This window comes from Alligator sinensis, unplaced genomic scaffold, assembly GCF_000455745.1.
Source record: "Alligator sinensis unplaced genomic scaffold, ASM45574v1 scaffold1055_1, whole genome shotgun sequence".
Taxonomy (NCBI): Eukaryota; Metazoa; Chordata; order Crocodylia; family Alligatoridae; genus Alligator; species Alligator sinensis.
In genome coordinates this window covers 181,065-186,788 of record NW_005842170.1, presented here as the reverse complement: position 1 = coordinate 186,788, position 5,724 = coordinate 181,065, and the positions used below count along the sequence as shown (strand labels likewise).

The window sequence follows — 5,724 nt, the reverse complement described above, 5'->3', positions numbered from 1 at the left end:
TAGGGAAAAAACCAAAACAAAAATGAGAGAGAGAGGGAGAGGGAGAGAGAGAGAGTGAAAACATTCTTAGTGTCCTGGTCCTGCAATACAGATGCAAAAATATCACTATATCAACAGTAGCACCAATATACTAAAATTTTAAGCAATTCTTAGTTTGATTTTAATATGCACATTAGATATAATACTAACTGTTTTCCTGGCTTTTTCCCTTATGGTTTCAATGCATTAAATTTTGAACTAAATCCACATCCCTGAATGCTCCTTACAGACTTGTGTACTCCTTGCATTTCTTTATACATGCTCTGCATACATTTTTGATAGACATTTTTAAAGGTAGTATTACAGCATGACCTGGTACATTTCCCCTATCTTTACACATGATGTAATTGCCATTTTAGAACATGTCAAAAGAATACAAATGGGTTGAAACTGTTGCTCAATAGGTTGACCTTCTCTGGGACTGACTAGCTAGATGTTCAACCAGTTTGCATGTCCTGTTGGACTTTACCGGCTTCTTATTATTACGTTAAACTAGCTGCAGGACTTGGCTGTATTTGAAAACATAAGGGTTTTAATCAGGCAACTCTAAGTTTCTGACTTTTTTCCTTTTTTTGTCTGTGGGATTTTTGTATGGGTACTAAAAAGGGCATTTTATAAATCAATTGTAGGATTTATATGGTCACCTGCTGGTATCAGGGCAGAATTATGGTGCAATGCAAATTTATGGGAGGAATAAAAACATTCACAAAGGGGTCTCCCTTTTTATTACATTCTTTAAAGTGTGGAAGATGAGTAATGCCTGATTAATTAGAACAGTTCAAAAGGTTTGGGTGCCTACGTGTTTTAAATATAGGGCCCAATTCTGTGGTGTGCTCAATTGAAACCTTTTATTTCCCACTGAAATTAGGCACTGAGACTTCCCAGTCTAAGCTAAATTTTCCTAATGAAAGTTTTGATTTTTATTTACTCTTTACATTGCAGTAGTTCTTCAGTATATCAGGCACTTGCCAAATACCAATGAAGACATGGACATTTAAAAAAAAAAAAAAGGATTAGGAATTCTGGATGCTTGACTTTTTGGTCATCCAACTTGAACCATTCAAAGGGGCTCAATTTGCAGAAGTATCTGCCCACTAAAAATTATGATCCTTTCAGATGTGTCAAGGTTGCATTCCTAATGAGGCACATAAACTACTAATCACTTCGGAAACTACTGGCCCTGCCCCAGTGAACATGCAGTCTAAGACCTGATCCTGGAGCCAGATCCAGGCAGGCCCAAGGGTCCTTCTGCATAAATATATATAGTTTAGATGAATTGTTAGTGTGCCAAAAGTAAATAAAAACGGTGCGACGTGGAATCTATATTTTTTGGATTTTTTCAGTTGATTTATAAGATCTTCCAAAACAAAGCAAAAGTAAAACTTAAGCACTAAATTAAACTACATCAAGATACACGGCAAATTATACTGTATTTGTGCAGCTGTCCTTCAAGCAATGTTTTATTTATATATTTCCTATATGGGTGTTTATATCTATTTACCCACATAATAATATAATTTGAAAATATAAACTTAAATTATCTGTATAATTTCTGGATCATTTCACATGATTTCATAATTTCATGTGATCATCATTATGTATACTACATAATAATAACATGCATAATTTCAATATGACAATAAAAGAGCTTCCCTAATCAACCTTCCCATTGGCAAAAGCTCAGCTATGAAAGGTATATAAATGCCTAAAGGTGTAGAAAGCCACAAAATGGAATATTTAAAAAGTAGTAAAATGGGACTTAGGCAGTGACCTTCTTAGGCACTTTTGAAGTCCTGCTATGTAGCAGCATATTTCTTTAGGTCCCTGAATGTGCCTAAAAGTCTGTTCTAAAGGAGTACCATATTTGATAATGATAACACACCCTGGGTCAGCAGACTCTGGTTTTATCAAAACACAGAAGCAAGCTCCTAACTTGAGGGCTAATGCTGTACAAGAATGTACAGTGCCAAAGCTGAAGGCCTGAGAACCACTTGCTCTATTCTGAGGAATTAAGCAGGACTTAAGTAGTGCACAGGACTCGTACTGTCATCTGGCATCTAAAATTAATTTCATTCACCATGTGCTACTCCTATGTAAGACTAAGTAGTCCCAGTTTGTGCTTTCCAGCAGATCTCAACTATTCCACTAAAGCAAAAAAACAAGAGGGGGCCCTTTGATAGCCATCATCCAAACTGTAGACACTTACACTTGGAGCTGCACTCTAATAACTTACACTTATTTTTAAGGCTAGTTACCAAGCTTAAAAATATTATATATACACAGGCAGACAAGGTTCTTTGGATGAATCTGATATTTTTTATTAAACCAACTGAAACAGTTGGCAAACTTTTTTTTAAGCAAGCTTTCTATAAAAAAAATAGGTTTTTTTCCCCCCAACTATTTAAGTTGGTCTAATAAAACATATCAGATTCACCCAAAGAACCTTGTCTGCCTATGTCCTTAGACCAACATGGCTACAAGTTACATCCCTGTATACACACATACACATACACCCAGACACAAAATTTAAAATGTGAACGTTTTATGTATTTCTTGGCAAATTTAAAAATAAAGTTTATTTTATGATGAATGCATTGTGGCATTTGATATGAAATGTTTCATTTTGGGCAACTTTTAAAAAAACCAAAGGAAACCAAAAACTGGATTAACAACATTGACACAGGTGATAATACCTCTCTTTATCCAATAACTCAGTGGTTCAAGCACCTGCCCAATGGAAGACTGGATTCAATTCCCTCTTTTGCTTGAGGAGAGTTGAACCCACATGTACTTCACCTTCTTGGAGCGTGCCTACCCGTCATGCTGCAAGGCACTCTGGGCGGGGTTGTTCTTAGCTGTTGATGCTGTTGCACTTTGTTCACTGGACTAGGGACTGGAAACATGAGTGTTCTAACCACCAAACCAGAACGTCACTTTCACTCTCTCTGGCTTAGTGAATATTTAAGAGGATTTTGGGTTTTTTTTTTTAATAAAACAGAATGGCATCAGCAGAAGGGAGTAATAAACCTACCCCAGAATACTGTGTAGTTCAGTGATCAGGACACTCTTCTTGGTTCAGGCTCCTGCTTTGAGTCAGACAGATACTGAAGCTGAGTTTAGGTCTTCCAACTCTCAGGAGAATGTCCCACCCATTGGGTTACTTTGTATTTTGAAGTAAAGATCCTTTAATCCCTCTGTTGGAACTTCTACCTTGTGAAAAGAACACAGGTTTCCCTCGCTTGATGCTGTACATGCATTCCTGGACAACGGTGCATAACTCAATTTGCATAAAGGGAACCCTTTTACTATGCAACAAATAGGGATATGTTCCAAGACCTTGACTGTACTGACCCCCAGACCCATTTCTACCACTTTTACAAGACAATTTTGGTACACACAAGCACAAGACACTATCATAATTGGGATGGCAACTACAGAAACACGTGTCACAGACAATGAGCGAGGAGCACAGATCCACACAGGAGACTGTATTTTGATGCATGTCACTCCCACGGTGCACTGCACAAAGCAGCTGATTGCAGGCTTCCACCACAGCGATTGCATAAGAGTGAATTTACTTTGCATATAACACATTTTTGGTATAAAAAGGGTCATCACATAAGAGTGAATTCGCACATACTAAACCTGCATAAAGTGAGGGAAACCTCTACTTAAATATTCACTCAGTGCAGTGGTTAGGGCACTAGGAGACAGATGCAGGTTCAGTTCATCTCAGGCAAATGGAAGGATCGAATCTTGGTCCCCGACATGCCCTAACTAATATCACAATGGTGAGAGACCTCATGAATTTTTTTCCAAACAAAATTTATCACCAAATTTGACCAGGAATTAACAGTTTTGGAATGAAAAAAAAAAATCATCCAGCTCTATTTACAGCTCAAAACCAGCATCTTAATTGAATTGCAATGAGAAAAGAATGAGAAGCCAGTGTATTCTGTGAAGTGAATGCATTATATGCTTTGCTTAAGAAGTAGAAAGTAAACCCTTTATGATCTATTTATTTACACAGTCTGTTTTTTCTGAACAGTTAGTAGGGAGAATTCTGGTTCCTTTTTTTTTGTTTAATCATCATTTGTTGACATCGAGTCAGTTTTTAAAGTTTAATTAGTTTCTTAGTTAATATTCTCTCTACAGGCACTTAGAGAGTGTTCTTATCACACTTTAATAAACTGAAATAAAATTGAGAATTCAGTGGCTGCAGTTTACAGTAGTTGATGTTTTTGAATGACTTTTATGTTGTGTGTATTAGAGGTGAAAAGGGCATGAATAATGGTTGGATATCTATATCCATTTGGAAAGGTCACACAAATATAGTCAGATGATGTCAGAAATGAGGACTCTTGGGCACTATTGCTTACATGGACATCCAGGATAACCCATCAGTTCAAAAGACTGAACCCGAGTAATAGAAGCAGAATGTTCCTGTAGTTGAAAGGACAAGCATCACGTCTGCCATCTCTTTGACATGCTTGTTTCATCCTGCAAAGCCTCTTGTCTGGAATAAGACCCAATAGCTAGCTCCTATCCAGTGCTGGAAAAGGAAAAGGAAACCTCTGAGACCAAGATCAACACTTCACCAAAATAACCAACCAACAAATTGCCTCAGCCTTCTTATGAAATGTTGTTCACCCACCCTGATCAAAATAGAGTAGACTCTTGCAATATTCTACGTGATGCAATCCCTGGGGCAAAAGAATAATCTTGTTACAGGGCTTATTGTGCCCATTACTGCTAGGCAAACTAGCAATAGGGCTTGGCAGTGTGAAAGAAAATAATATCTGAAATGGTGGGAAGGGGCTAAATGGTTCAGTCACTTTTGTCCTCTGCACATCCATATGTCTGCCAGGGAGCATTTCAGCCTCTGATATAAGTTAAAGCTGTGTTAGGGCTGCTATAATCTCCTGTGGTTTGTCATAGTTGATCAGTGGCCATTATATTGGTCAAGGATTGCCAGAACCTGGCATGCTCAGAATGTCACCCTCCCACTGCTGGCATAGCCCCCAAAACAGTCTTCATTCTGGGACTGGCTGCCGTAGAGCCAGTATAGTGGAATCTATGCCAGCAAGAGGTGTTTTTTTTTAAGTAAGGGAATCCTATTCTCTTAGAGTATCACACCAATAAAAGTTATGAGACAAACGCAATGAAATCTCAGAACTTCTATAAGGCCAGCACTACCAGCCTAAGCTAACACATGGACTTGCTGCCGTTCTGTTCATATTCCATTCCCTTTTCCATGGCATTTCCATGTATCATCTGCCAGGTTTCATCTTAAGACAAGATCCTAGAAACTTACACATACAATAACTTATCTCTTTAACTTCAGTTGGACTACTTCTGTGAGTACAGATGGCTCGTTCAAACAAATAAGAGCCTTTAAGATAGGGTTTTAGGCCTTGATCCTGAACATCCTTATATGCATATTTCACTTTAGGGACACGAATAATCTTTGTATGACCACACTGGGACCACTTACATTCAGAAAGTAAAGCAAGTGCTTACATCTTTGCAAGATCTTTGGGACCGGATTTTGGTTTTTTTTATAAGTACAGTGCATATTTATGGGAATAAATACAAACTTTTCAGCAAGAAAGCTATAGCCAGCTGCTGACTCAAAAATGCAAAATATATTTAAAACTTGATTTTCAAATATAATTTGAAATTTAT

The 5,724-nt window shown here is 37.6% G+C and overlaps 1 protein-coding gene across 10 annotated transcripts in view; it reads left to right on the top strand.

Moving 5' to 3' along the window:
* The window catches only part of EBF3 (early B cell factor 3), a 143,627-nt gene that overhangs the window by 131,602 nt on the left and 6,301 nt on the right, over positions 1-5,724 (top strand). The gene's annotated exons all lie outside the window — the stretch shown is intronic.